The sequence below is a fragment of the Ahaetulla prasina genome, chromosome 1, assembly GCF_028640845.1.
Source record: "Ahaetulla prasina isolate Xishuangbanna chromosome 1, ASM2864084v1, whole genome shotgun sequence".
NCBI lineage: Eukaryota > Metazoa > Chordata > Lepidosauria > Squamata > Colubridae > Ahaetulla > Ahaetulla prasina.
Window position 1 is genome coordinate 251727484 of NC_080539.1, and position 25620 is coordinate 251753103.

Below are 25620 nucleotides of genomic sequence, written 5' to 3' on the forward strand. Positions count from 1 at the left end.
GCAGAAGTAGCCTGGTGCAGAACTGCATTCTAACCACTGCGCTACCATATGCTCAGAAGTTAAATATAGTTGCACACATATTGTATGAATGTCATGCCTGTTACTTTCAAACTTCAAATCCTTTTGTCAGATGAAGAGAGAAGTATCAGAGCATAGTTGCATTAACAAAAAAAGTGATACTGAAGTGCTTCCTTGTATGTTTTAGATAAGAGCAATGAGATATATAAGGGGCGTGATAAGAGCACAATAGTGTCTACCGTTCCTGTCTTATTGTTCCCTTCATTATATCAAATTAATATTATTTTTTTTTACATTTATATCCCGCCCTTCTCCGAAGACTCAGGGGGGCTTACATTGTGTAAGGCAATAGTCTCATTCTATTTGTATATTTACAAAGTCAACTTATTGCCCCCAACAATCTGGGTCCTCATTTTACCTACCTTATAAAGGATGGAAGGCTGAGTCAACCTTGGGCCTGGTGAGACTTGAGCCTGCAGTAATTGCAAGCAGCTGTGTTTTAATAACAGGCTATCTTACAGCCTGAGCCACCCACGGCCCATATATTTTTTATTTTTATTTATATATATATATATATTCACACATTGATCACACATTGCTCCCAGAAGCACAAAGCTGAAGCCTGAAGATGACGAATGAGACTTCGTCGAAACGTTGCCAAGACATTTCCAATTTTACACGGGAGAAAACCCGAACAACCAAAGACCTACATATATATATATATATATATATATATATATATTTATATATATATATATTTATATATATTCATTCTTCAAGATATGTTGTTTTATTTATTGTTTGTGTATACTGTTGTGACAAAAAGAAATTAAAAAAAATAAAAAATAAAAAAAGATTATGAAGTGATTAGTTCTTTTTACTAGGAACAGTTCTAGTAAGGGAATATAGTTTAGAGTAGGAAAACCACTTATTGTATCTATGCTCCTTAAGAGCTTCAGATTCCTCATCAGAAAATATGAGGACTATTTCCAACTCACTGCAGGAAATAATATGCCAAAACTAATTTCTTCCCATCTGGCCAGAAGAACTCAACTCTGACAGGCCACAAGCCTACTTGAATTCATTTCCCCTGGTGTTGACACAGGACATCTCAGTGACATCGGGATTATGTTTTGTACCTGGGAGGCAATTTGAAATGCATGATGGATTGGTCTCCATGCTAAACTTATTACACGATGGCTTTGCCAGTGGGGGAAAATAAAGGCATCCGAGAATCTATTCTACTCCATGTGTGCTCTCAAATATGTTCTGGGGCCAAATGGATGGATAGATGAGCAGCATAGGGGGAATGGCAAGATGGAGAAATCTCGTTGTGTGTAATTAGATATTTACTTTCATGACATTGACTGCAGTCCCATTAGCATATATTTTCTCCTGAACATATGGTCTAGCAGTTTGCACTTTTTTTTTGAGTAATAATGCCTAATACATACATTTGCATGTCATGGAAATTATTGGGCATAAGCCAAGCAAATACTCTGTGGAGATCCGTACCTGCCTTGAGGTTGCATTTGGCTGTCATTCAATCAGTTCTTTTCGCTCAATTTGAGGAAATGCTTTTATTTAGCCCTTACTCTCTCTGTTCATTCTTAACACACAACAGACTGCAGCAATCTGCTTCAGGAAGCAGGCTGAAGGCAAGAAATTGCTGCCTACCTATGAAGTGTGGGCCTGAATGGGGGAAAGCATCATTTCAAGCCTTTGGTTGGTATCGCTCTCCAAAGCCCCAGTTGTCTTCCATTCCGATAAGTTAGGAGTTCGAGTGCCTGCAGTCTGATTCTGCCCTTGTCACCATGACAAATAGCCAGGAAATTATGTTCTTTATGCCATTGCTGGGGAGATTCATTTAACTGCATCCTTCTCACATTCATTTTTCTGCTGATTCAGTTCCAAAACATTACTTTATAAACTGAATATTAAGCTATTTGTCTCTTGTGGGTGTTCAAAAGTGTGAAAAGGGGAAAAGGAAGAGGGGAAAATATGACAACAAAGCATCATTATATATGGTAGTTCCTGAATGCTTGTCAAAGACTTGCAGACAGACATTTCCACACTGGCTGAGTGTCACACTATCAGCCATGGCAATATCTCAGCAGGAACAAAGGACAAGGAATGAGACAAAATTTTGGGGGCTGTTTAAACCTCAGATGTCAAGAGCACCAAAGAGGATAATTCCAGGTTGGAAATGATGGGAAGTCACTTCCAGGATGCCTTGTCAGTTAAGACTCTTTTCAATGGCTAAGGGGAGATGATAAGAGAATAAAGAGACCATCACCTATTTGTTTCCTAAAAAAGTAAAGAAAAAAGTAACTTCATCTTACAACGTCAGAGAAAAAAGAAATGCTGCAGCTTGGGTGGGTTTCATCAGTAATAGCAACAGGATGCAAATGGTAATTTGCAACACAAGTTAAAATTTCAGTTTAGTTCCATATTTATGGCATGATCTTCTGCAAGGTCCTTACTGTCCTTAAACTGTAATCAGGAGTGGTATATTTGTGGCTGTATCTCAGTTCTCAGTTATCTATGCAGTTGGTTTTCCAAGGTCCTTCAAAAACATGGTATCTTCTTCCCAAGTCTAGTGAGTAAATCCACAAAGGATTTTTATTCATAGCTAAGCCTGAATGACTAGTATCACTAGAAACTCTGATATAACAATGCTAAAGAGTAAGAGTAAGTAAGGCCACACTTGGAATATTGCATTCAGTTTTGGTCGCCACGATGTAAAAAGGATGTTGAGACTCTAGAAAGAGTGCAGAGAAGAGCAACGAAGATGATTAGGGGACTGGAGGCTAAAACATATGAAGAACGGTTGCAGGAACTCGGTATGCCTAGTTTAATGAAAAGGAGGACTAGGAGAGACATGATAGCAGTGTTCCAATATCTCAGGGGTTGCCACAAAGAAGAGGGAGTCAAACTATTCTCCAAAGCACCTGAGGGTAGAACAAGAAGCAATGGGTGGAAACTAATCAAGGAGAGAAGCAACCTAGAACTAAGGAGAAATTTCCTGACAGTTAGAACAATTAATCAGTGGAACAACTTGCCTGCAGAAGTTGTAAATGCTCCAACACTGGAAATTTTTAAGAAAATGTTGGATAGCCATTTGTCTGAAATGGTGTAGGGTTTCCTGCCTTGGCAGGGGGTTGGACTAGAAGACCTCCAAGGTCCCTTTCAACTCTGATATTATTATTATTATTATTATTATTATTATTATTATTATTATTATTATTATTATTATTATTATTATTATTATTATTATTATTATTATTAAAGAGGTAGGATTTTTGTCCCAATTTTCTTCCAGAAAATCATACTCTATCCTTGAATGTTTTCTCATCAATCCCCCCGGGCTGTAATCACGGGCATAAAACTATCCAGTGATTTTTCTGGACTGACAGTGGACTTGAATTTTAAGTCTAATCTTAAACCTCAGGCCAATATCATGACCACTACTCCATATGTGGGGATGCTGGTGGAAGAATTTACCTTCATATTTTAGCCCGTCCCATTTTAACATCATTGCTTTCAACTTCAAATCTGCAGGTAGACTTGAGCCAAAGGCTCTATTAAAGGAACATCATACACCCCACACACACTTAACCATAGACTAAGTTAGATAGTGGAATCAGTTTCCTAGAGAAAACAACCGAATGGTTCCAAACAAAGACTGGATAGCCACCAGTAGGGATGCTTTTTTGGGGGGGGGTCCTATACTGGACAAGAATGTGGATTCAGTGGATTAAATATCACATTCAGTTTATGACTCTGTGATCACATGGATCTATGGATCTATTCCACCACATGTATAACATACATCCGGCCTGACAGGTCCATGACAGCTTTTGTCATTCAAAATAGTTACAGTTCAAACAAGAAAACAAGACTGGGCTCAGGAACCAGACTCTTGTTAGATGTTATTTGGAAACATACATTCAGCCCCATTAGTAAATCCTGCAGCCAAAAAACGCATTCACTTCAATCCAGACCTGGAGTAACAATTTGCCTTTCATATTTTGTGTACATTATTTTCCACCATGGTTTTTGAGTTAGTCATAATGGCTATATTCACAGATATCACTGATCAGCAGTGATGAATGTAATTGCTCAAAGCTAAAACCAAATAAGTATGTATAGATTTTAGACTGATGTTAAAATTCATCCACATTCTGACTAGCAGTGTCTTTCTAGTAGATCCACCCACTTGCATTCTTAATCAGTTTCACCATTTTTAAAAAAGGGGGGTGGAGGCTGAGTGAGAATTCTTACTATGTGACTGTGAAAGGAAGTAAAACAAATTCATGGTGTCTTCTCAGTCTCTGCATAAAACTCAAATCCCATTCTTAGAGTCAAAGAGCAACAGCACCTCCCTCAGTCTTGTAAGGAATTCAGAACTGTTGATCCTATTGTACTAACTTTGAGTTCTGCAATCAAGAATCAGACGAATAGGGATTAACACCAAGATTAATACTAGACCAACCATCAACAACTAAACAATACCCCAATCAAGGAATTACTAATGCAGAGAAACAAGCTAGTGGTAAACAACAGCCTAATTAAGGATTCAAGACTGGTCCTGCCAACTTTGACAGGGCAAGCCACTAGTATGTAAAAATGAGAGCAACCCCCCCTCCCTTTTAGCACTGATGATGTTACTTAGTTTGGTACTGAAATGTCTGCAAGAAAACAATGAAACTCAGAGTGCACCAAGGACCCACAATTCCAATGAACTATGAATACAGGTTCAAGAAGCTAGTACCAGGATAGAGTTCAAAAGCACTACACATTCATTTCATGCTATCTATACACATGAAACTGAACTACTAATGGTCAAGGCAAATTGGCAGCAGAAAAGAGTCAACAGACTTCAAAGGGGGCTCAACATAGGGGCATAGACTCCAAACTGATGGTGCATTTGACGCCTCCCTCAGGCTCAGCCTGGTCATCTCCTACAATTGGTGTCCTAATTAAGTGAGCAACAAATGCACATATTCTTTGAAGAAACTGGGAAAGGTCTCAAAAGAAATGCTGATATCTGTAATAATCTGCAATGACTTATTCAAACATGGAATGTATCTTTTGACACATTTGATCACTGCAGGATCAGTATAAACTCACATTTATGTTCATTCATTCAAGGTTTGTCTTCTTATCCATAAGACTGGGATTTGTTGCCCCCATCTTCAAAAGAGAATGAAAAGATGTATATACATAATTCATGGTGAGCTTAGTTATTGAAGCTTGCAACTATCAACCATGACATATTGACATCTACAGTTTCTCAGATGTTCTTCTTTTCCCTATAATTTTTATCAAGAATTTTAAAAGGGAGAGAAAAACTAACAAGAACCAATATAAGGTCAAGGAACGAAAGAAAGAAAGAAAGAAAAAAGGAATTCAAAAAGCTAATAGTGTATAAAGAAAGAATGAAAATATCGAAAAGAACTTACTTTATAGCAATTACAAGTACAAATACAAAATTACCTCTTACTCTGTGGTTACATAAAACCTCTCTTTTTCTATTATCTAGTTTTTCTAATCATCAAAACAATACATTGTGAATTAATTTGTTTGTGTTCCACGCAAAAAGTCTATAAGGGGTTTCCAGTCAGCAATAAATGTAGGTATTTTCTCTAATTCTACAGAGGAATTATTGAGTCTGTCATTTGCACCTCTATAACTGTCTGGTTCGGTTCTGCAACCCAACAAGAAAAACACAGACTTCAGAGGATAATTAGAACTGCAGAAAAAATAATTGCTACCAACTTGCCTTCCATTGAGGACCTGTATACTGCACGAATCAAGAAGAGGGCCGTGAAAATATTTGCAGATCCCTCGCATCCTGGACATAAACTGTTTCAACTCCTACCCTCAAAACGACGCTATAGAGCACTGCACACCAGAACAACTAGACACAAGAACAGTTTTTTCCCGAAGGCCATCACTCTGCTAAACAAATAATTCCCTCAACACTGTCAGACTATTTACTGAATCTGCACTACTATTAATCGTTTCATAGTTCCCATCACCAATCTCTTTCCACTTATGACTGTATGACTATAACTTGTTGCTGGCAATCCTTATGATTTATATTGATATATTGATCATCAATTGTGTTGTAAATGTTGTACCTTGATGAACGTATCTTTTCTTTTATGTACACTGAGAGCATATGCACCAAGACAAATTCCTTGTGTGTCCAATCACACTTGGCCAATAAAATTCTATTCTATTCTATTCTATTCTAATGAAGGAAGTCAGATTAGTCATCTCTGAAAGTTCCATCATCTTCACCAACTATTGCTCCATTGTGAGTAACACTTTCCACTTCAGGGTATATAATCACTTCACAACTGTTCTCATATGTAAAAATAACATTCTATGATGTTTTTTCCAGCTGTTTATCCACCAATACCAGAAGAAAAGCCTCTGGTTGCAATTGTATCTTTAAGATCCTCTGAATTAGTTTCTGTATTTGTATCCAAAACTTTCTAGCTTTCTTATATGTCCACCAAACATGATAAAATGTCCCTTCATGTTGTTCACAATTCCAAAATAAATAGTACCTTTATACATTCCAGACAATTAAGGGGCGTGCATAAGAGCACAAATGTGCCTACCGTTCCTGTCCTATTGTTCCCTTTCGTTATATCAAATTAACATGGTTGTTGCATACTTTTGCTTATATATATTTTTTTCTTTTATAATTTGTTGATTTTCTTATGTTGATGTTTGTGTATACTGTTGTGAAAAAATGAAACAAAAAAAATTCTCTGGTGACATGCCAACTTCTCAGCTGTTCAGTGCAATGAGTGACATATTTACTTATCAGTATATAAACACAATCAGATCAATTGTTTAGCTATAAAGCCTATAAAGTAGAACATAGTTGATCAAAACAAACAAAAACAACATTTAAAAAAATCTCCAGCACAGAAAATTGTCCCTAAAGAGATGTGAAAGAGATATGGATCAAGCTGTCATCTTCCAGATAGGCTTCATCTGCTCCAGAGAAACTCTAGTGAGGTTCGTGACTCTCTAATATAATACAGGGCCAAGTCTAAGATTGGATCTTGGATTGGGCAACAGGCTATGCAATTATTATATTCAACAGTTCTCTGTATCTGGTTTCTTGAACCATTTAATGTTAGAGAATGGGGGGAAAGTGTGTGAGAGAGATCCTTAATATTTATGGAATACTAACCTGCCTTCCATTGAGGACCTGTATACTGCACGAATCAAAAAGAGGGCTGTGAAAATATTTACAGATCCCTCACATCCAGGACATAAACTGTTTCAACTCCTACCCACAAAACGACGCTACAGAGCACTGCACACAGAACAACTAGACACAAGAACAGTTTTTTCCTGAACGCCATCACTCTGCTAAACAAATAATTCCCTCAACACTGTCAAACTAGTTACTAAGTCTGTACTACCATTAATCTTCTCATCATTCCCATCACCCATCTCCTTCCACTTATGACTGTATGACTGTAACTTTGTTGCTTGTATCCTTATGATTTATTTGATATTGATTGTTTCCTAGTTGCTTATGTGTACCCTATGACTATCATTAAGTGTTGTACCTTAGAATTCTTGATGAAGGTATATTTTATTTTATGTACACTGAGAGTATATGCACCAAGACAAATTCCTTGTGTGTCCAATCACACTTGGCCAATACCCTATTCTATTCTATTCTATTCTATTCTATTCTATTCTATTCTATTCTAAGAAAAACTCTGCTCTATTTGTCTATTGTGCTCATATGATCCAACCATGTATAGCTTTGTCATAAGTTTATTGAGGTGGTATTCTGTAATTTTTGCCTTTATTTTCAGATATATGTATTTAGCAGAGGTAGCAATGCAGCTTATGTACCTCATCACAGCCTTGTCCTCATCCTTTGTCTCCACCTGACATCTCCATCCAAGTCACATCCACACACATTGGGCTATAAATGCATCATTCCATCTGATCTCTTTGGACTGCAGAGATCAGGAAACTAATTCTAACTTTACCCAATCCTATAACATGTTTAAAAGAAAACCAACCTGCAAATGCAAAGCATAAAGAATTTTACCGTGTTTAAAACAAACCTGTTAAATCAGTTGAACTGTAGACATAGTAAATTAAATCTCCTAATTTTTTGGGTCTACTATAATCACAATTAGGTCTTGCTTCAAGCTAAAGTTATTTCAGAATTATTAACAAAGCTAATAGGAATGAAGGCAAATTGCTAATAAAAAGTTGCTTGAATATCGTATGTTCAAACATTGTAACAACATACACTGGCCAGTGATGGGAACATCATCAGTTACAGTGTTGTTGAAATTAATGTTATATAAGTGTTCTTATTTTCCACTACACCCACTGAATTCAGTCTTCAACATTTGATGGATTAGATAGTCCATAATCAAATTATATGGTACGGAACTACCATATTTTAAAATTGCTAAGAGATGAATTGTAGGTTTTTTTAAGTAGTATTACTTTGCCAACCTAGCAGTTCGAAAGCACGTAAAAAAAGCAAGCAGAAAAATAGAAACCACCTTTGGTGGGAAGGTAACTGCGTTCTGTGTGCCTTTGGCATTTAGTTATGCTAGCCACATAACCATGGGAGACATCTTCGGACAGTGCTGGCTCTTCGGCTTTGAAACAGAAATGAGCATCGCCCCCTAGAGTCGAGAACGACTTGCACATACGTGCGAGGCGGGGTGAAATCTAAAAATTTTCCCTACTGGTTCTGTGGGTGTGGCTTAATAGGTGGGCATGGCTTGGTGGTCAGATTGGGTGGGCATGGCCGATAACAATAAATAATAAAAATAATAAACAAAGTATACAAAACAATAAGAAGTACCAAAAACCAACTTTCACACTTTACAAACACACAACACAACAAACTGACTCACACACAATGTAAAAGCAGCTGCACCCAAAATGGCCCCTGCAACAAGCAGGAACCTCACACAGCCACAAAAAGTTCAAAAACCAACTTTCACACTTTACACACACACAACACAACACAACACAACACAACTGATTCACACGCTATGTAAAAGCAGCTGCACTTCACCCAAAATGGCCCCTGCAACAAGCAGGAACCTCACACAGCCACAAAAAGCTCAAAAACCAACGTTCACACTTTACACACACACAACACAACTGACTCTCTCCCTCTCTCTCACACACACACACACACACAAATGCCACATAAAGCTTCGTGAGATTTTGTGTGTTTGTGTAGTTAGAGTGAAACACTACAGAAACACACCAAATCTCAGAAAGCTGCACAAATATTTTATTTCATTATTTTATTTTATTTATATTTCTTAGATCAGGGGTCTCCAACCTTAATAACTTTAAAGTTTGTGGACTTCAACTCCCAGAGTTCCTCAGCCAGCAAAGGCAGATTGATTTGCTCACTGAGGAGATGGATTGCAGGCAGGCAGATTCAGTTGCTAGCTGATGCAACTGATTGTAGCATGGGTTTGTGAGCCCGAAAGGAGCAGCAATTCAGTAAGTGGGGACGGGGCATTGGGTGGGCATGGGTGGGGGCTGTTGTAAGTGTAATGTATCTTTAAAAGTTTTGGAGGGAAACTTGGGCGGGAAATAGCACGTTGCTGATTGGTTGAAGCCTCAGCCTAAACTGTATATAAAGAGGGGTTTTGCCGCATGTGTTTGCTGGGTTCACTATAAACTAAAGAGCTGTTGTCACTCATCTGGTCTCCTGCCTCGTTATTGCCCGAATCTAACACTGGCGACGAAGGTGGGATCTCGAGGCAGCGAGATCACACGAAAGAGCTGAATTAACCAGGAATTCACGAACCCAGACAGTAAGGGGCGGAAAGCAGCGATGTCCAGCTACACACCGCCAGCGCCATTTGACCCAGCCAAGGAGAAATGGGGGTCGTACATGGCTCATTTCGAGTGCTTCCTCGAAGCGAACGAACTCCAAGGAGTCTCGGACAATCGGAAGCGAGCGTACTTCCTAAGCCACTGCGGTCCGGAGGTTTTCGACACCGCAGAATCGCTTTCAGAGCCAACGCCGGTACAGTCGGTACCGTGGCAAACTCTGCAAATGGCACTTCGAGCACACTACGCACCGACACCCTCCAAGTTCGTCCAACGGTTCGAGTTGCGACAGCGGGTACAGCGCGAGGGTGAATCGATTAGTGTGTACATGGCGGCGCTGAGAAAAGCCGCGAACCATTGTGAATACAGGGATTTGGAAGACGCATTGCTCGACCAGCTCATTTGTGGGGTCAGGGACATCCGACTGCGACGGCGGCTGCTGTCGAGAAGCAACCTGACGCTGGCGATAGCCCTGGACGAGGCCAGGGCTCACGAGATGTCCACCAAAGCGGCGGAGACCCTGCAAATGCCGAACGCGCCAGGGGTTGGAGCGAAAACAACCCCGGTGCACAATGAGGAAGTCCAGGCCGAATCGGAGGGTGAGGAAAAGGACGAGGTTTTCCACACCGGGAGGCCGGAGAGAGAGGACCGGAGCGAATGCGTGAGCTGCGGGGGCCAACACCAACGACAACACTGCAAGTTTAAGGACGCGGTTTGCCGACGGTGCGAAAAGAAAGGCCACATAGCACAGGCCTGCCGAGCCCCCCAACCTTCGCACCAAAAATTCAAACCGACCAATCAGAGCGTGGGAGCAGCGAAGCGGCCCGGGATTGGTCCATTCAAAAAGGGCGCGAAACTAAACCAGACTGCCGTGAGAGTGGGTCGCGCATCAACGAAACTAGAGGAAAAGATTTTTACCAGGACATACATTGAAGGGGTGCCGTGCCAAATGGAAGTGGACACCGGCTCATCGATCACGATTATGTCCTGGGACACCCTCGTGAGAGACTTGCCTGCCATCGCGAAGTGCAAGCTGCAAGCCCAGAAGCTGCGGGTGCAGGACTACCAGGGGAATCGGATCCCTGTTCGAGGGGTAACGTTCGTCCAAGTCAAGTATGGACAGTTCAGGAAAACCCTGCCAATCACCATAGTTGACGGGACCTTACCAAGTTTGTTAGGACTGGACTGGTTCCGAGCTTTGGGCATGGGAGTGACCGGGGTCTTCAGGAATGAAGTCGACCTCAAACATGAACTTATGAAGGAGTTCGAGGACGTTTTCAAAGCCTGCCTGGGCAAGTACGAGGGGACCCCTATTTCCTTTAACCTAGACCCACAAGTTGCCCCTATCCGGTTGAAAGCTAGGAGGGTTCCTTTTGCCCTGAAGCCTAAGATCGATCGGGAGTTGGACAAGCTAGTAAGCCAGGGGATACTAGTGCCCGTTGATAATGCAAAATGGGAGACACCCATAGTCACCCCAGTCAAACCGGACGGATCAGTCCGGATTTGCGCTGACTACAAGGCAACGCTAAACAAAGCATTGCAGAAGAGTGCATACCCTGTCCCAGTAGTACAACACTTACTGCACTTGTTGGGACAAGGGCAAGTTTTCGCCAAGTTGGATTTGGCCCAAGCCTATCAGCAGTTACCCGTAGATAGCAGCACAGCTGAAGCGCAAACAATCGTCACGCACCGGGGTGCTTTTAAATGCACCTGGCTACAGTTTGGGGTTAGCGTGGCTCCTGGGTTATTCCAGAACCTAATGGAGCGGCTATTGCAGGGACTACCCGGGGTGGTGCCCTACTTTGACAATGTCTTGGTTTCTGCTGAGAATTTAGAGGAATTGGGGGTAAGGCTTAGAAAGGTTTTGGGCATTTTCCGGTCTGCCGGGCTTAAGGTTAAGCTGAACAAATGCCAGATCGGGGTAGGATCCGTAGAATTCCTGGGCTACCAGATAGACAGGGAAGGGATCCACCCCACTGAGAGCAAGGTGCGGGCCATCAGGAAGGCCCTGACTCCCCAAAACAAAACGGAGTTGCAGGATTCTTGGGCCTGATAAACTTCTATGCGGTGTTCTTAAAGAACAAGGCAACTATCGCTGAACCGCTACACAAATTACTAGCGAAGACAGCTGTATGGTCATGGGGGAAGGCGGAAGCTAAGGCATTTGAAGGAGTGAAGAACCTCCTATCCAGTGATAGCCTCCTTATTCAATACAATGGCACGTTGCCATTGGTGCTCGTTTGTGATGCATCTCCCTACGGGGTGGGGGCTGTGCTCAGCCACAGATTGCCAAATGGGACAGAAGCCCCTATAGCGTATTACTCCCGAACAATGTCTTCGGCTGAGAGGAACTATAGTCAGCTAGATAGGGAAGCATTGGCTATAGTCTCCGGGGTGAAGAAATTTCACGAATATATATTCGGTCGTGACTTCGAGATAGTTACGGACCATAGACCCCTACTAGGCCTATTGGCAGGCGACCGCCCAACGCCCGTGGCTCTCTCACCCAGGCTGACCCGATGGACTATCTTCCTAGCAGCCTACTCTTACAAATTGCTTCACCAGCCGGGGAAGGAGTTAGGGCATGCAGACGCCCTGAGCAGATGCCCGTTACCGGAGACCATCGAAGACCCTACCCCGGGGGCACCCATCCTGCTAATTGACTCTTTGGACTCGGGTCCGGTCACATCCAAGGAAGTGGCCAGGGCATCTTACAAGGACATTACAATACGGACTGTAATTGGTTGGGTACAAAGGGAATGGCCCGCTGCGCCGGGCGAGCGTTTCAAGGAATTTGTAAAGAAACGAGAGGAGCTATCGGCTCAAGGGGGGTGTCTGTTATGGGGGGATAGGGTGGTGATTCCGGAAAAATTACGGAAAAAGGTATTAGAACTTCTGCATGAAGGCCACCCGGGGATCGTGAGAATGAAGGGGTTAGCGAGGAGCTATGTGTGGTGGCCCTTGATGGACAAGGAAATTAGCGACAGGGTAGCGAAATGCCAAGCCTGCCAGGAGTCTAGGCCACTACCCCCTACAGCCCCAATCCGAGAGTGGGAGAAACCCCAGGGGCCATGGTCTAGGATTCACATCGATTTTGCTGGCCCGTTCCACGGGCAAATCTTTTTAGTGATAGTTGATGCCTACTCCAAATGGCTAGAAATCATTCTTATGAGATCCACGATGGCCAAGTCCCTGAGACACCTCAGTCCTGAGAATAAAGTCAGTCCTGAGACACCTGTTTGTCACCCATGGGTTGCCCGACACCCTAGTTTCCAACAACGGGCCGCAATTCACGGCAACCCAGTTTGAGGGGTACTTGGCGGAGGAGGGCATCAAACATGTCCTCTCGGCGCCTTTTCACCCGGCGACGAACGGATTTGCAGAACGTTTCATTCGAAGTGCAAAAGAAGCATTATCCAGATTAAGGCCAGGCGATTGGCAAACCAAAATAGACACATTCCTAGCTGTCCAACACAGAACCCCCTGTGTGACAACTGGCCGCAGCCCGGCGGAGTTATTGATGGGCAGGAAACTCAGGTGCCCATTAGACCGCCTAAACCCAGCCTACACCCCAGATGGGTACAAGGGGGCAGCCGGTAAAACGAGAGAAATGACAGTAGGCGACTCAGTATGGGCACACAATTATAGTGAGGGCCCAACGTGGTTAAAGAACAAGGGGACTATCGCTGAACCGCTACACAAATTACTAGCGAAGACAGCTGTATGGTCATGGGGGAAGGCGGAAGCTAAGGCATTCGAAGGAGTGAAGAACCTCCTATCCAGTGATAGCCTCCTTATTCAATACAATGGCACGTTGCCATTGGTGCTCATTTGTGATGCATCTCCCTACGGGTGGGGGCTGTGCTCAGCCACAGATTGCCAAATGGGACAGAAGCCCCTATAGCGTATTACTCCCGAACAATGTCTTCGGCTGAGAGGAACTATAGTCAGCTAGATAGGGAAGCATTGGCTATAGTCTCCGGGGTGAAGAAATTTCACGAATATGTATTCGGTCATGACTTCGAGATAGTTACGGACCATAGACCCCTACTAGGCCTATTGGCAGGCGACCGCCCAACGCCCGTGGCTCTCTCACCCAGGCTGACCCGATGGACTATCTTCCTAGCAGCCTACTCTTACAAATTGCTTCACCGGCCGGGGAAGGAGTTAGGGCATGCGGACGCCCTGAGCAGATGCCCGTTACCGGAGACCATCGAAGACCCTACCCCGGGGGCACCCATCCTGCTAATTGACTCTTTGGACTCGGGTCCGGTCACATCCAAGGAAGTGGCCAGGGCATCTTACAAGGACATTACAATACGGACTGTAATTGGTTGGGTACAAAGGGGATGGCCCGCTGCGCCGGGCGAGCGTTTCAAGGAATTTGTAAAGAAACGAGAGGAGCTATCGGCTCAAGGGGGGTGTCTGTTATGGGGGGATAGGGTGGTGATTCCGGAAAAATTACGGAAAAAGGTATTAGAACTTCTGCATGAAGGCCACCCGGGGATCGTGAGAATGAAGGGGTTAGCGAGGAGCTATGTGTGGTGGCCCTTGATGGACAAGGAAATTAGCGACAGGGTAGCGAAATGCCAAGCCTGCCAGGAGTCTAGGCCACTACCCCCTACAGCCCCAATCCGAGAGTGGGAGAAACCCCAGGGGCCATGGTCTAGGATTCACATCCATTTTGCTGGCCCGTTCCACGGGCAAACCTTTTTAGTGATAGTTGATGCCTACTCCAAATGGCTAGAAATCATTCTTATGAGATCCACGATGGCCGAGTCCGTGATCTCAGTCCTGAGACACCTGTTTGTCACCCATGGGTTGCCCGACACCCTAGTTTCCGACAATGGGCCGCAATTCACGGCAACCCAGTTTGAGGGGTACTTGGCGGAGGAGGGCATCAGACATGTCCTCTCGGTGCCTTTCCACCCGGCGACGAACGGACTTGCAGAACGTTTCGTTCGAAGTGCGAAAGAAGCATTATCCAGATTAAGGCCAGGCGATTGGCAAACCAAAATAGACACATTCCTAGCTGTCCAACACAGAACCCCCTGTGTGACAACTGGCCGCAGCCCGGCGGAGTTATTGATGGGCAGGAAACTCAGGTGCCCATTAGACCGCCTAAACCCAGCCTACACCCCAGATGGGTACAAGGGGGCACCCGGTAAAACGAGAGAAATGACAGTAGGCGACTCAGTATGGGCACACAATTATAGTGAGGGCCCAACGTGGTTAAAAGGGACAATCCTTGAGATAACCGGGCCCAAATCATATCTGGTAGATATGGAGGATGGCCGGGTTTGGAAGCGCCACATAGACCAAATAAGGAAACGAAGTAAGCCAGAAACAGATCAGCCAGGCCCTGACTACCACATGTTTGAATCCACAGCTGACTCAAACCGGGAAAAAACGCGGGACTTATCTGAATCCGACGAAGTCCAGTGACACCAACCGGTTCCTCCTGACGACCGCAGGGACGACGCTGCAAATAGTCCAGGGCCGGATGGCCTAGAGGAGGAGCTGGGAGGAACTCACAGTCCCTCCGGCCAGCTCGACTCACCCCCAGAGAATGAACTGCGCAGGTCCGAAAGGGTTAGGAGACGCCCTGTCTACTTGCGTGACTACGTAGAGAAATAAGATGCTAAAAATATGTAAATATGGTACAATGCGTTCTGGGAGGGAAGGAGTGTAATGTATCTTTAAAAGTTTTGGAGGGAAACTTGGGCGGGAAATAGCACGTTGCTGATTGGTTGAAGCCTCAGCCTAAACTGTATATAAAGAGGGGTTTTGCCGCATGTGTTTGCTGGGTTCACTATAAACTAAAGAGCTGTTGTCACTCATCTGGTCTCCTGCCTCGTTATTGCCCGAATCTAACAGTAAGAGCTTGTAAAAAATGATTTTAAAAGCCTGTGATGATCAGGCAACTCAGCTGGGATCGCCAAAGGAAAAAAATATTTTAAAAGCTCCTCTGATGATCCCAACTGAAGTTACCTGATCGCAGCCCAGAACCTCATAAAAGGATTGTTTTAACAACCTCTTTGGCCGAAGAGTTTGTAGAAAACATATTTTTTAAGGTTCTGGTGATCAGGCAACTCAGCTGGGATCGCCAGAGGAGCCTTTTAAAGGCTTTTTTTTACAACCTCTTCAGCCAAAGAGATTGTTTAAAAAAAGAGTTAAAGGGTTCTGATGATCATCAAAGGCTTTTTTTTTACTTTAAAAGGCATTTTTTTGACTGAAGAAGAACTGCTTTTAAAAGTAAAAAAAAAACCTCTGACGATGGCGCGGCTCAGCTGGGGCAGGGGGCGGGCCAGGGATTTTTGCTACCGGTTCTCCGAACCACCAGCTGCCATCGCTACCAGATCGGGTGAGCTGGTCAGAACTGGGAGCATTTCACCCCTGGTATGAGGGGAACCTTTACCTTTACCTTAAGTAGCATTATGCATACACACATATATTCCCCAGTGTAATAAATAACTTGCACTTTGTTAATGCTTTTCCCTCTTACGTGAAAAGCTATGAGCACATACACCTGAGATTGTTAGTGTTTCATAAGCAGAAAAATGGGTACTTAATGTGTATGTTTTAGAATTATAGGTATGAATTGAATTCTCTCAAGCCTGCCTTCCTTTGTACCTTAATGTAAGGTAAAGGTAAATGTTCCCCTCGCACATATGTGCTAGTCGTTCCCGACTCTAGAGGGGCGGTGCTCATCTCCATTTCAAAGCCGAAGAGCCAGCACTGTTCGAAGACGTCTCCGTGGTCATGTGGCCAGCATGACTAAATGTCAAAGGCACACGGAACGTTGTTACCTTCCCACCAAAGGTGGTCCCTATATTTTCTACTTGCATTTTTACGTGCTTTCGAAACTACTAAGTTGGCAGAAGCTGGGACTAGTAACGGGAGCTCCCCCCGTTACACGGTAGCACTAGGGATTTGAACCGCCGAACTGCCGACCTTCGATCGACAGCTCAGCTGTCTTAGCCCCTGAGCCACCGCGTCCAATTCCTTAGTGTAAGTACAAGCTAAAATATTTTAAAAACATGATATATAGCCTACACAAACACAAAAAGAGGTGGGTTTTTTATGCATTAAAAGTTAACAAATGTGTTGTCACAGGTATTTTATGTTATATATTTTAAGGGGCTCAAGAGAGTCCCATGCAAATGTTAAGCAGGAAGGGTCACCAGATTCAGCACAGCTGGCTTGTTACCTTTAAGGTAAGTGAAGTAATATACCTTACCATCTACTGCCACTACCCCCATTAAAACTAGATTTGTGCACTAATCTAGGTTTGTGCACTACAGACAGTTCAGAATTTGTCTTCATTGTCTTGTCACTTTATTTGCCTCCTCAGTTTATTCTTCTCATCGTATTTATGTGAGAACTTTCATCACATTCATGTGACAAAGTTTATTCTCCTTGTTACATTCATGAAGTCTTCTCGTGAATTACAGCCTTCCATCCTTCTGAGGTTTGTAAAATGGGGACCCAGATTGTTGGGGGCAACATGCTGACTCTGTAAACCACTTAGAGAGGACTATAAAGCACTGTGAAGCAGTATATAAGTCTAAGTGCTATTGCTATAGACATGCTTAATCTTAGCAATAGGAATTAGAAGTAGGAAAGTACTAAACAGAAACACCCTGCATTTTTAATTGGTAATGCCTTAATTTTAATTTTGTTTTTAACTCTCTTTTAACTCTGCTCTTATTTATGCTTTTATACTACTTTTTATCTTTTTATTTTTATTGCCCAGAGTCACTTAGGTGAGTTAGCAATAGCACTTAGACTTACCGTATTTGTGTTTTACAGCCCTCTCTAAGCAGTTTATGGTGTCAGCCTATTGCCCCCAACAATCTGGGTCCTCATTTGACAAACCTCAGAAGGATGGAAGGCTGACTCAATCTTGAGCTGGTCAGGATTGAACTCCTGGCAGTGAGCAGAATTAGTCTGCAATACTGCACTCGTGATAGTGGTATAGAAATGTGATAAATAAGTAGATTTATTTATTTATTTATTTATTTATTTATTTATTTTATTTTGTCACAACAATATATGTAGGAATCATACAAAAGATTATATAATATATAAACATATATGAGTAAATATAAGGAGGTATAAGCATATATATAGAAAGAAGAAAAGAAAAACAATAGGACAGGAACGGTAGGCACGTTTGTGCGCTTATGCACGCCCCTTATGGTCCTCTTAGGAATGGGGTGAGGTCAATAGTAAAAAGTTTTTGGATAAAGCTTTTAGGATTATGGGTTAAATAAATAAAAAAATAGATAAATAAAACATTTGCAGGAAATACAAAAATATATTACCATTCCGAAAAATGTCCCAAATAGCAAAACTTTTTCACATTAGGGAACTGATGATGTCATGAACTCAAACAAAAGGAAGCCCTTGTTCCTAATCAAGACCAAGCTTCAGAAGCTGAACTTCAGGATGAATTGAAGCTAACCTGTTTCATACTTAAACCTATCTTTGTATTCAAGTTCCATCACTTTTAATCAATGACACTAAAGTTATTCAAGGACAAACCAGTTCACTCCTGGTTAGCTAAAATGTTTCGCTACTGTTTTGTTTTTTTTTTAAAAAAAATCATTAATATGATCATTTAAATACATTATAATAATAGATTGCCCATTTATAACCATCGGATTTAGAAAGGGAACAAGCTGTCTTTAAGCATTAATCAAAAATGGATATTAAATAGAGCAAGGACAGATGTTCCATCCCAAAATTTTTATTCTCAACCTCCTCATTATGCTCCAGAATATCTGGAAGAAACCGTAGCCACCTCCAGTTTAGTGTAAATTATCGCATTTCAGATATCAAGTTTCAGATCATACGTATTTTCCCTACCCATTCTATAAAGATCGGGGAAGAGAAGATATGGTCATACTGCACACTTCAATCTCAGTTTCTTATATAGGTTTTTGAATGCTAGTGCCATTTTAGGAATATCAATCACGTAAATATTTTAATCGTAAAATATCTTTTAGGGATAATTGGACAGGAACCCACCATCTTTCTGCATTTCCAGATCAATAGAATACAGAATTAGACAGCTGTTCAATTTTTAAGAAATATGAATTATTTTGATTTGTGAAGATCTCAGAAGTTTCTATACGGTACTAATGTCTTTAACCCTCTGATGCAAAGGTCCAGATTGCCTAGAACAGGGGTGTCAAACTCAATTTCATCAGGGTTGTGTTTGACCTCAGGGAGGGCAGGGTAGGTGTGGTCAGGGTGGGCATATTCAGCTTGACATCGCTCATGTTGGCAGCACCAGTGGAGGCCCGAGTGCTTTGCCAACAAAAACAGGCTCCTGAGCTCCGTTTGCAGCTGCGACGGCCTCCTGCAACCTTCTGTCAGTGAAAACAGAGTTCGGGAGGATCACACACAGTCTTCCCAAACTCCATTTCACTGGCAGAGGCACTGTGCACCAGTCCTTTGCTGTCTCCAGGGTGACCCGATAGGCCAGATCTTAGCACCCTGTGGGCTGGCTCTACCTCCCAGGCCCTGAGTTTGACACCCCTGTCTTAGAATTTGATACATTCAAAAATGGCAACCTTATGCCTGAAAAGGCTCCTCCACCCTTATACCACTTTCAGATGTGCACTGACTTCTAATAAGGCATGAAGATTGCCCCGACATTTCTTTCTTGAGTTTATTCTGATAACCTGCAAATAACACAGCATCTGTGTGATTGGGAACAGTGTGTGCATGCAATGATAGCAAACCTTATTTCAGTGCAAATAAATGCATCTACATTATGCTTTTCTCACTCCAGTTCATGAGTGTCCAAAATCTTCTCAGTCTTATCATTAAGCAGATGCAAGAAACTTCATGCAAACAGAAAGGGAGCAAATGAAGCATGGAAAAAGAATAATGCTGTTTTGCTTCGTTGATAACAAGTTTAAACAAAATCCCACCTGCAAAGGAAAACATGATTAAGTGGAAAGTTATAGAACGGATTGTAAAATGTGCTAATGAGCTTTGTTTGCTCACTTTTCTTTCTTTTCTTTTTTTTAGTTTTGGAGTTTTAGCTAGACAACCAAGTCACATAATAGCTTGCAGCAGATGGTTTTAGATAGAGAGGATGGTGCAAGAAAATCAATTTTAAAAACTTAGGAAAATATGGTCTAAAACATGATGGAGTACCTAACATAATAAGACTTTTCATGGATGATCTAGCTGAAAATATATCTGGCAGAATATTCAGTGTTGGAAAAGGTAATGAGATTCACCTTATGAGGAACACACAAAAATGCCATTTGTACATGCGATAATTGTCAGGCATCTGCAGTGACTTACCTGTATTTGGCTTTCTATGGACATAGCTGAAGTTTTAAATGACACTTCGTTCTTGGATTTGAGCATAATCTCATGTATTCTAGTGATGACCCTATAGCAGTGATGGCAAACTTTTTCAACACTGAATGCCAAAAAGGGAGTGCAAGCACATACGCATGAAACACCAAGTGCCGAAAAGGGAGCACTTTGTGCATGCGCTCAGCAGTGCTGCGACCAGGAAGAGGAACTGCCCAGGGGGCATGTGTGCACCGGATAAGGTACTTCCGGTTTCCAGCACACACATGCATGCCGACCAGCAAGTCTTCCGGTTACTGCCACGCATGCACACGTACCGATCAGCTGGCAGCCCACATGTGTGTCAGGCCAGATGTTTCCAGCCCCAGAGGAGGAATCAGCAGTTCTGCATTGGGGGAAGGAAATGTTTATCTCAGACTTTTGAAATGGGAGGGGCCAGAATGAGGGGCAGCAACAATGAGAATTCTCCCTGCTTGAGTATTATCGGTCTCTGGGCAGAGTCCTTTGGGACTTCACCTGAAGGAGGAGAGACAGTTCTGCGGAAAGAGAGAAGCGGAGAAAGTGGGAGGGGGAGATCTTGGCCTGAATAACCAACTTGGGGTTCTTCTCTGAGCTTATCCTATTGGTTGCAGTCAGACTCCCATGGGGCTATGCAGTCATAGCTGAGGTTGTCTGTGTCCCAGACTTAGTTGAATTTTGCTAGGTGATTCAATAAAGGGCTATTTCCTATTGTGGCTGAATGGCTTTGCCCTGAGGGATAATCCCATCATCCTGGAGCTGAGGTCCTTTGCTTTGTAAATAGACTGGCCCAGTCTTTTGTCTTGTAGATAAGCTGGCACTAAAATATCTGCTAGGGTCAGGGAGCTACGGTCTTTTGTTTCTGTTTCCTTTGAGATTTTTATTTCTCTTTTAGATAAAATATTCTGCCTTTTTAATATATCTTAGAATATTTCATTCTTCTGGAGAGGGATGGGTGCTAATTTTCTACACTGGTGATCCATGGTTCTATCTGACAACAGTCACATTAATTTAATGGACATTTGGGAGTCTCAAAGAGATTGAAATGAATTGCAGTTGCATCAATTCACTGGCATAGGAAGATTTACATTGATCTAAATGTCAGGATTTTTAGAATCGTTTTGATGATTAAGGGACCAATTTGCCTACATTTGCAATTGAAAGAATCCTTTAATTAAAGGGATATCCAGTTTGTCTGGTTTAAAGAAGAAAAAAAAATCTTGAAGTTGCCCAAGTTCCTTCCATGACCAAATGAGCAAACTCACTGGTCATCTGGCCTGACCTCTCTTACATAGTTAATTGCATTATATTCTACCCAAACTGTAGAACATATATATATATATACAAAGATATATACAAAGATTTCCATGTATAACCATTATGCAGATTTCCGTCCTCTTTGGGGGTAATGTTATAAATTTACAATACTCTTCCCTAAAAATGCCAATTTCTAAAGTCTGCTTCCTACAATCACTTAAATGAACTTTCTTTCCTTTTTTTACTGTTGAGAAAAAAAGAGATGTTCTTACCTCCTTTCTTGTAGGAAACAACATATTTTTCATTTTTATTGTTGCAATGGCAAGAAACCCATTTCCAAAAGCAAAATAACTTTCAGGGGCCCACACAATAGGGATGTATAAATGAGTCCATCTCTGGCCCGGCTAGTATCCAAGATAGTTTTGCTGTCTGCTACTAAACTATAGCAATAGAGAAAAATAGTTCTCAGCCTCCTTGAAATTTCTTTTTCATGTCATTTGAATGAAAAGGAAAACACACCCATGCCTCCCAATGACAGTGCATGCTTGTGTCTTTCACCAAAGGAACTTTCCCTTTTTTCCTCCTATTTCTATGTTGGCAATCAACATGTTGGGACAAAATGGCAGATTAAAATGTTTTCTATGTCTACAGACCATTGGTTTCTCTATTCTAGCTATTGGTTCGTTCCCAATAGTGGTCTCTCTTCCCTTTATTCAAAATACCTAGAGAAGGCTTGTATTATGTGGCTCATTTTACTGACCTTGCTTGCCATTTATGTTTGCCATTTTCCATAGTGTAATAAATTTCTCATTCAACTTTGGCAATAGAAATCAGGGATCCAAGGACACCTCCAACGAAATAAAGCTCTGAGGCTTGAGGTTCCTCAAAGTTCTAATTTATTAGAGATGTCATGTTGGCACAGCTGGGAAAACCTGAAACTGAAAGCTTCCAGGTTTTCCACACCCAGTTGACAGTTCACAGCCTTGTCCCACACCCACAAGTTCATTACATTGTCCAATCAACTCTTCATACTCAACTGGATACAATCTTCAGGCAGTCTACATCAGACGCAGGCAAAAGTCCTTGAATACGGAATATTGTTATGACTAACTTTCTACCGCTCCAACAACAACCCCCTCCCAACTTCCCTAGTTAAAATATGTGGCAGTTAAGGAGCAAAAAGAAAATTGCCTTCCAAAACCGACAATTGTAAGATAGGTCCATCCCTAAATCTCATTAACATGCATGGTGTTCCTGTAATAATGGCTAGTTTTAAGGAAGTGGACAGATTCCTTGTAGCTGTTAGTGAAAACACTTGTGTGTATGTATCTATACTGGCTTTCTTGATGTCTCAGAAGATCAGCACTGTTGATCTTGATATTGTGGGGTTGACATAGAAAACATTGATTTATAGAAGCTGTCCTTCCTTTTGGGTCAATGTTGGTTTTGATAAGGGGAGAGGTCCAGCTCTCAGTTCATCCTTTGTGGGACACAGGGACCAAGGGTTCAATTCTATCTCCACACCTATGTAATGTCTCTGCAAAGCTGCTGGGTAAGGCATTCATCGACACAGGATTAACGTTTCATCTGGATGCCACAGATTCTCACTTATAAACACCAGTGACTATTCAAACCATGCCAGTGAAGTCTTGTCTCATTGTTTGGAGGATGTGAAGATCTAGATAGGGGAAAACAAACTTGATTGCAGAAAATATGACTTCAGTAACAGAGTTGTTAATGCTTGGAATACACTACCTGACTCTGTGGTCTCTTTTCAAAGTTCCCAAAGCTTTAACCAAAAACTCTCTATTATTGACCTCACCCCTTTCCTAAGTGGTCTATAAGGGGCGTGCATAAGAGCACAAACGTGCCTACTGTTCCTGTCCTACTGTTTCCTTTCATTATATCCAATTTATATAGTTATTACATGCTTATACTCATATATATGCTTATATGTTGTATAGTTGCTTCATGCTTATGCTTATGTATGCTGTTATGACAAATAAAATAAAATAAAAAATAAAAAAACAGATTCTAGAACTGACTGGCTGTAGATTTTTGGACCATTTGGGTGCAAGGAATATCCTTCTTTATTCTGGATGTTGCTGCACTTCCATGGACAAACCTGGTGCACAATTTGAGGTTCCCTCCTTGAAAATCAGAGAGGGCATTTATCAAGATTTAGCCAATTGCTTTTGTTCCTACATTGTGGGGGGTGTATTTGCAATTAATCATTACCTTATTTATATTATTGCTGTAAATGAAGTTGCCACTGAAGACTACAAAGAAACATCACTTTGTCCAAAAAGCACCACATGAGTTGGGGAATTACCAATTGTCCATGTAACACTATTACTCTGTGAACAACATTGGTTGGCAGGATGCATTACTTAAACTGTAAGATATCCAATTTCTCTGAGATACAAAGCTCCACTAGAACAACTTTTGTCTTACAATCAAATTTTAAATAACTAAATAGAATGAGAAAAAAAAATAACATGAAAAAGGGTTATTGGTGCCTTATATTAACATATTTATTTTTCAATTAAAAAGAATCAAATAATAAACTCCAGAGAGACCACAAAGAGTAGCTTCATACTCAATCTACTCTACCACAGAATGGTTGATTTTGGCTTATCTTATTGTTCAACCAAACTACTATGGTTTGTGTATCATGGCTTGGTTTGAAATATGAATTCACCCAATAGTGATTTATCCAGAAGAACTCTAGTCTAGTACAACGTGTTATCTTACTTACAGTGAACTCACAGAAATCAGCATCCTGGATTCAGTGTTAGCTTTCACATATCTTCAGTCCTTGCACACTGTTTCTGTGGATTCATTTATACAGTTCTATCAAAATCTAAGCCATTTTGCATCAAACACTGTCTCAGATGTGGTTATACATGGCCATGGGCAGTACAGTAGAGAAAAAAGTCTGAGAGACTTAGAGCGCAGCATCAACACAAGCTACACCAAGGGGAACCACATTCTTGTTCTTGTAGTGCTTGTTGTGTCAACAAGTATTCACACCACTCTGATAGTAGTTTACATTAACCATTGTGGATAACAACGATTGAACGTATAAAATGGTGTTTTGGGGTTAAAATTAGATGTGGAGAAAACAATATTCTCTTTTCTCACTTCTCTTTCAATATTCTCTTTTCTCACTTATGCATACGAGTCAAATGGCTCATGGACAGATCCATGAAGCATTCCATTTTTCTTGAGTTTAATCTTACATAAATTAAACTTCTCATGAAAGACTATGCAGAATAGAATTTTCAACCATATTGAATTTGAGTGGTATCCTGTGCTTTTCTAGCACCGCTGACAACTGTCTCCTCACTGGTCTGACTGTCATTCATTTTGAAAAACAGTATATTACAACTGGGAAGAAGTTGATTTGCTGGCTATAATTGCTATTTTGTAAGTCTCTTTTGAAACAAAGCATGGTATTTTCCCTAAACCCCCGAAAATCTCCACTTCCTAGCCTCTCAGTCTTCTTTTTCAGATAATCTATCTTCCTTTCACTCTCCAGCTTTAAAGTTCTCAATCATTTATTGCTTGACAGAAATTATTTCCTCAGACAGGGTAAAGTCTTCTGTTGTCCAATAACAGCTAAGCTCTTCCTAGTTCTCCTTGACCATTTATCCCCTCAAACTCACTCACAAAGTATGGACCTAGACACTTACTGAGCCTGAGGCTGTTTCCTGTTTTATTTATTTATCAAGTGGATTCTCAGACTATCTTTTAGGATAAATTCTTTTCACAAACAGATTTAGAGTAATCAGTAAAGCTGCTTGAAATGAAATAAGATTGTACTGCAATCAAAAAAACAAAACTATTGAAAATTAAGGCTCAAAAACCTAAATCAATGCCTTCTTATACACTATTAATCAAATTAATAAAATTCTATTTCTTTTATTTTTAAAGAAAATTATGAAAAGAGTAACAGCATATCACTAAATCAGATTGAATCCCATCAGTGCATAAAAATGCACCAAAACAATGACAGAAATTAAAACAGTTACTGCATCATAAATTATCTAAAAGTTAAATAGAGTAAGAAAATATTTAGGAATTTATTAAAAAATTATAAGGCAGCATATT